This window comes from Macrobrachium nipponense, chromosome 18, assembly GCF_015104395.2.
Source record: "Macrobrachium nipponense isolate FS-2020 chromosome 18, ASM1510439v2, whole genome shotgun sequence".
In the NCBI taxonomy this organism is placed as follows: Eukaryota; Metazoa; Arthropoda; class Malacostraca; order Decapoda; family Palaemonidae; genus Macrobrachium; species Macrobrachium nipponense.
The window spans coordinates 48,930,153-48,941,371 of record NC_087211.1 but is presented as its reverse complement, the minus strand read 5'-3'; the positions used below and the strand labels follow the sequence as shown (position 1 = coordinate 48,941,371).

General features: G+C 39.7%; 1 pseudogene; it reads left to right on the top strand.

Moving 5' to 3' along the window:
- Positions 1-11,219, top strand: part of LOC135197025 (E3 ubiquitin-protein ligase MGRN1-like) — a 99,005-nt pseudogene that overhangs the window by 33,988 nt on the left and 53,798 nt on the right.

The window sequence follows — 11,219 nt, the reverse complement described above, 5'->3', positions numbered from 1 at the left end:
GAGGCTCTGATTAGACACAGCCTGGTGCACCAGACGGTCCTTGGTGTCAGCCCGACGTCGGTCTATCGCATTGTCGAGTTCGGTCCGTAGAAACAAAAATTGCGATTCTAACAGGTCACCATTCCTCAAGGCCAGCAAAGACTCGGTGTTGAGTGACCTCTACGTCCTAGACAAAGCCGCGTCCCTCCTAACCAGAAGATGATTATCCCATAAATTGGCACCGAGGTGAGCCAAATAAGAAAACGCCTTGCCCCCGGATTGCAAAAGACTGGCAAGCGAGGCGGCACTCACCAACCCATCAGGGGACCTGTCAGAAGCTATCTTGGCAATCACCACAGACCAGAGGTCAGCCAAGAAACCGTCTGCAACATGGAGGCCGCCGTAGATTCTAAGGCTAAGGCGTCTTGCGGAGATAAGGACAGAGCCACTGACCTCACCTGTTCCAAAGTCAAACCCGGCTTCAGGCAAATGACGTCTGGGTTAATGTGGCGTGACAACAAAAATGCAGAGCTCGTAGCATAGTACTTCCTATGTCTTGTGAGAGGTGGGGGTAGGAGTTTGGTAGAGGCTCTAGAGCGAAGCAAACCGTCCCGGTCAGAAACAAAGGCATTAACCTTCTGCAGACCGACTGAACGTGCCCTGACAACGGCAGCTGGAGAGATGATTTGGGGTCCTGAGCAGCTCCCACCAAGGCTTCCAAGCAAGAAGGAGTGTAGGACGACCGATCCTGAGTCCTACTCTCCAAATTGTTGAACCCACGAATGAGATCAACAACCTCTGAAAAGGAAGACAGAAACTCCTGTGTGCCCCCTTCTTCCTGCTCTGGCACTGGCGACCGACGACGAGAAGGATGTGTAGCCTCCTCTAAAGCATTTTCTTCACCAAAATTCACAGAAGGGTTAGTAGGCAAACAGTCTGAAATCTCTACTAGCCTATCTGGGCTGGGTCCAAGCATCAGCCTCCGAGACAGACCAACTGAAACATTAGGCACATCACTTACCTCAACAGGTGACTCCAGACAGCCATGATCAGACAAGGGCGTGGCGGCCGTACGTACATGAGATGGGGGGGAAACTAGAGCACTCCAGATTGACGGAGAATCCCTTATAGTGGAAGACTTGGAAGCAAGCAAACACTCCGGCTGTACCACCTCCGTGCTCAGTACCTTCGACCTCTTGACAGGTGCCTGCAGGTCTTTACAGCAACGAATAGGCCTGGGAGAAGAAGGAGCACTACCGTCACATGCACAGACGGGGGAGGTTGCAACACGCTCGCGATAAGTAAGGACAGGGTGGGGGGGTGAGGTGATTACACATACGAGGTTCGGCGGCGAAGCAACCCCTGCAGAACAGACATCACTAACACTGCCCGAAACCACAGCACTCTTGGGGTACCCGTGCTGTTCCTCCCTCGGCGGCGAAGGAAGGGCCAGGTCCTTAGCCTTCCAATGCCTAATACACCCACGAGGCGTATAGGAGGGAGAGGGAGACAGCACCAGCTTCTTATGAGCACTCTTCTCGGAAGGCGGGGACAAAGCAACACGTTTCCTACCAGTCCTCCCAACCGATAAGGCAGCCAACTTCACATCTGAAACAGAGTCCAGCCTCTGAAGCACCGCCTGGCATATGAGCTCGGACTGATGTGCCAGAGAAGGCTCCGAAGACAAGAAAGGGAGATGTTTCGAACTGGGCGGCAGAGATGATGTCACGGCTAAGAGAGGCGGCTCTTGGAGGCGAACTGGAAGATATGTGATGAGAGTGATGTCACAAGCGGTGGTAACGTCACGACCTCCTCTCTTAGCGAGGGGGAAAAAGACGCCACTGGCGGAGGAATACACAAAGATGGGCCACGTGACGACAACAACGGGGCTGACGCCGCAGCATCACAACTCCGAGACAAGGCGGCAGCAGTCACTGGCGGACTGGGGAGGGGGGGTGTGAGCCTCCTCAAAATGCGCTAGCAACCCCTCCAAGGATGGGGTACCCCCTAGCCCAAGCGTCTTCCAAATCGCCGCCATTTTAGACGCCTATGACTCTGGAAGAGAAGAGAATGATGAAAAACCTCACCCTTCTTAGGGAACTGAAAAAAACTCCCGAAGAAGAGGGGGCTACATTACAAATAATACCCTGGTGACCTCCCGATACTTCCATCGACGAATCAATGGAAGAAAAGGAAGGAGAAGCAGAGGCAACGCTACTATGGGGGTTGACTACTGCGGAAGACGAAACATCGGGAATAGGAGTAAAGTCCTCCCAAGAAGGAAGAGTGGAGACTCTCCGACGTTCCCTCTTACCATAAAACTTCCTCCACTGCTCCAAAGGCCATGCCCGGCATTCCGTACAAGGATTCGAAATTGTACAAAAATTGGAACGACACCTACTGCAAGTGATGTGAGGGTCCGTCGCTGATGAAGCCAAGAAACGAGAACACGGGAATCCAGGAATTCCAGGGCAACAATGCTGATGTCGAGAAGGAGCAGAAGCCATAATATAGGTAAAAACACACACAAACACACAAAGGAACGAAACGGGCAAAAACCAGGAAAAAGGCCAACTCTCGTCCCAAAGTGGTAAAGAAAGACTGGCGTAGATGTTTGGCGTTTGACCACTCTTCACCCGATCTACGCATGCGTTGCCAAATACCACAAGATTCCTTGCTTTCATCTACTTTTTACTGGACCCAGCTAGGCGATAGAAATTATCCTATTGTTAAGACAGAGGGTTTGTTCGCGTATGAACAACAAAAAGTTAACTTGGCCTCTTCCAGGCTAAACCTGTCTATATCAAATTAAGCTGCCTAACATGACAGAGATATCCCAACCAAAGAGGATAAATTTGCCTGCATAAAGCCTACTCTGCTGATAGTGCTAATAAAAAGTGTTTTATAGTAAATACTTCAATGGATGTGATTTCAGGAGCTCAAAATGATCTACAGATAAAATTTAAGAACATCTAAATTGCAGAGAGAATTTGATATTGGGAGGAGACGATTGAGCGTCTCCAATCTGTTACGTGTGGGGTGTGGAAGTTAGTGGAATCATGGATTTGATAGTTTGAGTTGACTTTTCATGAAAAGAAGAATAAGAGATCTATTGTGAAAGTTGGAAAGTCCGAATGTCATTTCCTCTGAAGCAATACTTTTCCTTATTACAGTAGATAAAGGAGGAAGGCACAGGCATCTGAACTGGGCCAACTTGAAGAAACTCATCCATTGCTCATGCCAGAGGACCTTCAGAGAGTAGTAGTAATATGCTCATTCCTATCCATCTGCATACTAATGAGTTTACATTCGAGCACTCCTCCAATTCCACAAGAGCTGTGTGATTCGCCGCAGATGTAATAGCCACTCTGCGGGCAGAACCTGTCCTTCATGAATCCTCAGTCATCAAAACAATGAATTAGAGAACCAATACTATGCTATTCATTTTCCCCAAAACAAGTAGCTTTGCACTATGAGTTTCTAACCAGGTGTTTGCATTATAGAAATCTCTTCATGAGGCCACGAGTTCAAGCTCTTGGGGCTAAACCTACACGAATTGTCAATAGTCTTTCACCACCCTACCGTCTCTAAACTGTAAGTCAATGTCACACTTGTCATATGTCATAACTCTTTCATTTGGTGTTATAAGATAAATGGGAAAAACAACAAAACCTTTCTGTAGGTTTCAAGAATAAAGTTACCGACTCATAGTTTTTTTCAGCGTGCCCTTCTACAGAACTAGGTGACAATGATGGTCCTGGATTTACTCAAAGTTTAATGAAGTTTGATGTTTACTGTAAGTTTCAATGTTATACTGAGACACACTGTAATTGGTTTCCTGATTATTCTGACAAAATTCTCCAGTGAGGCCATCGAAGCTTCCTGAAGGGGTAAAATTCCTTGAAAAGAAGAAAAAAGTACATATCCCTCTTCCAACAGAAAAGCCTGCAAATTGTGAGACTACCATCACCCCCTGGATGGACTGAGGATGAGTTAGGGAAGCCTACTGAAAATCATAATACAAAGAGGCTGAGTTGGATGAAGCAACAGATCCTTGGTCTTTGGAATACTGTCGACAGAGTTGGCCAACTTGAACCAGTCAACTCAGCAGAACAGAATTCTTGTTCGTACAGTACATCAACATCCCCATACCGGCAACAAATTCCTTGTGAGTACTTGAGGCACTGTACAGTACACAAGCCAAAACAAAGCACCTTGAACAGGAATACCTTCTCAACCAATACACATCGAAAAAACTTGCACAACTGAGGATCTATTGGTATTATGAAACTGCATCCTGTATGTCCACAGTCATCCGACTGGTCCTTTGGAAAGTCACGAAAACCAAGGTAGAAAAAACTATGAAGAATGGGGACAGACGCAAAAAGTTACTGAGTCTCAATATATCCAACACAGGGTGCAAAACTCCAGTTGCTTATGCCACTAATAAAAGTCATAGGTAAAATCCAAGTGAATTGCTGACATCTGCTACAATGCATTCTTCTCTAATTACAACCTTCTACTGGGCAACAAGCTACTTCTGCTGGAGATGACACAAAGGAACAGCTATAGGAGACAATTCCTGTGGAAGGGGAACCCAACAGGAATCATAAATCTCCTACAGTACCTCCACCACCTAAGGTTCTGCTCCAAAGTCTTCCTAAGCATGCCAGAAGGCAGCAACTGGCCCCTTACCAGGACCTGAGGGTTGAACCAATTCCTGAAAGTTATAAAAGGACTGTGAGAAAGAGGTAAGACTTTGTACCAATATATCCTCCCTTACTCACCTTAAAAAGTCACACTCAAAAGGCGATCTGAAGGATAGACCAAAACAGCTGTAACAGTTCTCTTCTTCAATTACTTTCATAACCTCAATCTTGTTTGAATTGCTTGTAACTTCCTCTTCTTGAAAACAATTTTGCAAGTTTTTTAAGTTTCTCTTCTTCACCCATGATCATTAGTTTATTACCTATAAGCATCAACCATTTCACTCCATTCATGATCCATTTCTTATGATCATTTTTCACTTATATCTGTTCATTCCCTAACTTCTCACAGCTTCATAAATTTATCCAGATCCCCTTCAGTTTTCAAGTAAGCTCCAGATTCTCATGAAGGCAAGGCGCCAGTAGGTATTTCTGTGAACACCCATGCTGGCTACTCCTTCATTCTATAAGGAACTATAAAACTGTCACTAAGCCAACTTCTGAATGTATCAACTGAAACTGTCCCAACAACTCCTGACTCACTTCATCCATCAAAGCCTAAAAAGTACAAGTGAAAGGTATCCGTGGGTAAGGAAAAAAATTTATGTCTTCATCATATACATTCTGAGAATATACTTGGTACCTCCTTGTCCCTAACGTATACAGCAAGAATAGCTAGTCTTTGCAACCTGTTTAACAATGGGCTCAAAGACCCTGATCTGTTAATGTTGAGTGGCCAGATCACAGATGTTCCCATGTTATCCTGCGGGACTATCATGCATTTTCCATGACTGGAAAAATGCAAACTAGATCTTACTTCATAAATGCAGATCTCAAGGAGAGGTAGGCCCTATTTATAATTTTCTTTATACCCTTATGATAGTCCTTTTCAGTTATTGCATCATAAAAATCCAAGAGGAATATTAACAAACATGGACATTTTAATCTGCAGGCTCTATTTGTTCAAGGATAATAATGACAAGCTCTAACTAGGCAGAGGCAACTCTAGTTTAAGAACCTGGAAAAATCCTTGTTTATAACCCTGCTAATATCATACTAAGAGGCACTCCTAGATGCCTATAGGTCTCACCCAAAGGATTTGTTCTTAAATGACGAATGAAAAAAGCTGAGCACCTACAACAGGAGGTAGTGCCCAAAGAAAATAGATAAAAGTGAAAGATTGAAAGCAAAGGAACACAGTTAAGAACCTCTAATACTGTACAGTGTGTGCCTTGCCTGAAAGCAACAATTCTTATACAGAAATCATTATTATCAATATTATTATTATTATTATTATTATTATTATTACCATTACTAATAAAGAATTTAACCATACAACTGGGTTAGATAATTCTTGTACCATAATAGATACCTGGCTTTTGTAGAATAGTGGGTTTGTACTTTAACTGATTGCATGGTAGTGAACCATACCATCTCGCATAAATGAACGCTTGTTCCATTACAGAACATGTGTCATAAAAGTGAGGCAAAATATAAATACAATAAAGTAATTCACACAGATGAAAATGTGTAAGAGTAGTGAAACAGAACACTGAAAAGAACCTCACATAAAAAAAAAGCTCAAACATGCAACTAGGAAAGGCAAAGCAAGCAAAGGCTAAAAGTCTAATTCAAAACTTACCTAGCAATCACAGGGTGGAAACTCAAAGAAACCTGAACTAAAGATATCCACAAAATTAGCAGGTGTCAAATTATTGGGCAGTTTTGACCTGTGGTCAGATATTAAAGCTTTAAAAATGTAATGCAAAAGAATATTAATTCATCCATATAGTAACCTTTAGCTTTACACTAGCATAATCCACGGTAGCAAATTATTATTATTATTATTATTATAAAGGACGAGTTTATCCAGACCTCTGACCAAAACAACGGCTCTTCTTGGGATGGTTATGGTAGCAAAACTTTAAGACATATTCCCATGGGAGAAGAAGAGTTCCAGCTTCTGCATGTCTTTGCATGCATCCAGTCATCAAATAGCTCCAAAAGTGAACTGATCATTATCTAAGTACAGTAAGTGTGTTAACCAAATGTAGTAAATAGGGAGGTGGGTAATCTTTTGGTAGCAAATAGGGAGGTGGGTAATCTTTTGTTAAAGTAAAATAAATTTCATTTTTCAAAATTATACTTGTTTCAAGACAAACACAACTTGTCGACAGTCACTTATTGAGTGACGAGTCACTTAGGTGGGGTGGCTTCAGTTCCCAAATTTCCTTTAGCAAGAAAGTACTTAATGAACAAGTACTGCACCATTGCCATGGTTATCTAGTTTATTTACTGGTTATTATTTATTCAAATAAAAGCATCGGTTACTTGAAAGTGCATCCAATACAAGTCTTGGGACTAAGAAGGTGTCACGACTGGACTAAAGCCTTGTTACGAAGGTCACAGTTTGTATTTACTTTTGGTTAACCATCTGCAGGAACATTAAATTAAGGTACAGATCCTGATACTCACAAAAGATCTATGCCTAGGGGTCACAGACGGATGGCTCAAAAGATATGAGGATGATTAGTAGGATAAGTCTGCCCCTTCACCCTTCCTTTTTTTTTATTTAAGCTACAACACAACTTAGCCACCAGCTACTACTGAGACAAGAGACTATAAATCCACAGCTCTGTGTTAGAGGAGCCCTTCAATAGAATCTAATGCAAAGGGGAACTCCACAGTCAAATTAATACTGTACTGAAGTCCACTGTCAAATTTGTTGCCAGACCTCCAAAACCTTGACCTGAACTATCATTGACAAGAGTTTGATAGGTCAAAAATAAGGAAAAATTTCCACACTAGATTCAGGATAACGAATTAATCTTACAATTGAAGCAAGGTAATAATAAAATAAGGGAGGTAAAGATTACTCAAAGTAAGATCTGAATGAAATTCTGGGGAGTGAGATTGCAGGAGGTCCACTGTCTCACAAGTTCTTTAACTCGCAGAATGCACAATTAATCACAAAAAACCTATAATTTTTTCTCCTGGAATATTTTCTTGGAAAATGCCAGTTCCCTCTATACTTGCTGTTTTCTATGGAGTAAGCATAGTTAGGTTAAACTAACCAATAATAATAATAATTTAATCCATACAAAACTGATGCTGAGATTCAGTGAGTAACTTATATTTTAAGGTGAAAAAAATCCTGGTCATGTCATGTCATAAAAGCAAGACAGCCTGAGCTGTAACCTGGAAAACAGAAGTGAGGAATGAATTTGAGGATGCAGATATTTGGGAAAACAGAAGTGAAGAATGAGTTTTAGATTAGAGAAATTGGGGAAAACAAAAGTGGGGAAAGATTTCCAGAGTATGGCTGAGGTTAGGAAGAAACATTCACCTAACCAATCAATTTGAAGACTATTGATCTTGACACACTATAAATGAATGTAGTGACATAGACGTTACATGGCTGCCTGAAAAGAGGGATGCTCTCCTTCATCTTAGTACAACAATGGGTGAAAGTCAAGAAAACCTCAAAATAGTAAAGGAAACTAACAAAAATAAGATTAACTTGGGATCATGGGTAACTTAAAACAAAAACAGCTCTAAAAAAGGGGTTCTTGCACGAGTCCCAATTCAGGCAGTTTCACCACAGCCATAAGCAGGGACCTTCTAGCCCTGAGGTGATCCAAGCAAACCAATAACAAAGAATCTTTTCTCTGGCAGCTATACAAAAGATTGCCATACACTTTCGACATACCACAGAGAACCACCTAAAGTGTAACAAATGCTGTAATTTGTGAAGTCATGGTGCTTCTTATGGTAGTTTTATAGAGTCAACAAGCAGAAACCAGCAACCATAAAGGATCTTTTTCTCAAGACAGGTGCCCTGTTAGCAATTAATATTCATATGGCAACAAAGAGAGAAGTGGTTACTTTCTAGTTACAGAGTCTGACTGACCTACAGAAAACTCAAATTCAGCCTGAAGGAAGATGTCTTGATATGCTATCAGCACATTCCAGTATATACTGTACTTCTTGAGTCATTATACCATGGAAAAGGAAACCAAGAGATTTATATAAGAAAAGATAACCATTATAACAGAGAAGGGTGGGTGGAAAGACTTAGAAGTTTTGGTTCAACAGAAAAATTAATGATGCTTGAATCACAGAATTCAAATTTGAACACTTCAAATTGGAGACGACAGCTGTTTACAGTACTATGTCGATTTGTTTTTACATCAATACCAAGACATCATGAGAACCTCATGCATCAGAAACTCAAGGGATGAAATTGCATGATTGTCATTAAATGTAATCAGAATCACACAAAGTTAACCCAGCACACCAAAGAATACATGGCACAAAATCCAATTATCAGAGACCAAGGATAAAATAACTAACTGGTGTGGAAAGTGAAACAATGGACTCTCCTCTTAACTATTAGTCCATCAGCTTCAAGTGACCCACAGAGTTATCAGTGCATACCCATCATTAAAACTAAACAAAAAATAAATTTAGTTTCTTATATGGATGAAAATTCAGGCAGAGTACATTACAGATGACAAGCAAAAACTGTATTCACTTGCAAAAAGCCCTATACAGGATGTTGTCAGAATTTTACTAAAAACAATTTGTTCAAAGGAAAAACAGTGTTCCATATCAAACAGTAGCTACAATACTTACAATATTTTTGTCTCCATATCAAACAGTAGCTACAATACTTCCAATATTTTTGTCTATGTAGAAAACAGCAGACTTGAAGTGCCTTCATACACTGGTATGACAACACTAAATTATTTAACTATAAGTTCAAGATTCCACGAAGTAAATCAAAAATATAATTTACTTACTAAAGCAGAGCAGGAAAAGATTGGAATCAGCATCAAAGCCAAACCCTACATTTTAAGTTGAAATTTGGTTAACTTTACAGTAAATTTTCTCCAATTTTCAGTTACTGAATTTGTTTGAAAATAGCTTTCATTTGAAAAATCTGTGTAGCCTAAAGTTGTGAAACCATATGGATATATATTATAGCAATTTTCTAATAAGATACCTACAACTTACCACAATACATGACTATTTGTTCTTTATATAGTAAATATGCATACATACCTAATTCAAAAATCCATAGAGTACTATTGTGCTGTTTTTTGTGCAGATTCTTGGCATGCAATGTTTAAACAAAATAACAGCACACTTGACTTTCAACAGCAAACAATAAAAAACACAACAACATAAATAAGCTGAAATTACTTTGAAGCTCGTTTGAGCATCAGCAATAATCACTATATCATGGATCAGCAACAGTAGAAATGAAGAAGTATGGGGAAGACTTTTTTGGTATTAACCCTTACTGACAGCAAAATAGAGACACATGAAATGACTGTACAGTACTTGGATAGAAATGAGAAAATGCAATTAGTACTTCATTAGTAGTACCTCATGCTGTGCAACTTAAGACAACACCAGTAAAAAAATCCAAAATATCTGAAACTACTTCAATGACTTTTTGTACTAAACTATCCTTTTACAAAAGCTTATATCTCACAAATATCAAGTATAGTAAATCAGTCATAATATTGAGCATCTTACTGAACACCTAAGGGGTATAAGTATCCTGTACTGGGCAACGTGTTAATTAAGCAAATTTGTGATATGTTTACCCTATCATACTCAAACTTAATGTATTCATGATTTTAAAAATACTGTATCTAATATTTCAAAAATACTGTATCTACATAACAAATTCTTCATTAATAATAATTTTCCAATTTAAGTCCTTTAGTTATAATTACTGTACCTCAAGTTTGTGGTCAATTTTTTGTACCTTGCTTTTTATACAGCATCAAAATAGTTACTTGAACTCACTGAATTGTTTAAAGAACTTGAACTTGCTCAATTACATATATGAATTTTTGACAATCTACAAAAAAAAATAAGCTGCCATTACACTATGAAAAATATTTTGGGAACCTTAATTTGCACCAATTTCTATGAAGCAAAGATGACTATTTTTGTCTTGTATGTACTGTATTAACTAAAATCTGATGACAACTAAAGCAACACAACACATAATAGAATCATAATGACTGGTATGTATAGTGTTCCAGATAAAAGCAGACACGTAGTTACTAAGAACAAAAACAGGTAAAATGGTTTTGTCCCAAGACAGTACTTTTTGTATCAGAATAGATTTTTGAGTATTTAATTTTTCATATTACACTACTGCATTTGTGTAATGGGATTTAAAATATTCCAAATTGCCAAAAATTATACAGTATTTCATTGCATGGTTCTCCTGCTGAACTCTGTTATAGGATATCACATTAGCTTTTGTTTACATCTGAGGATCTTTCACATGTCACCAAAACCAGTTGCTCATAGCCCATAGGTTAAACTTATATGCTTGTGAGGCATACTATGAATCTCTTTGACCTTTCTTTCTTCTTCTAAAATCTTGCCTTTATACCAACAAATATAGTATTCATGAAAGGTTAATTTGATTGGCCAGGCAAATGAATTTAAGACAAAGTTTACACGCTTCAGTGAAATTTTTATAATCATATGATATTTTCCATGAAA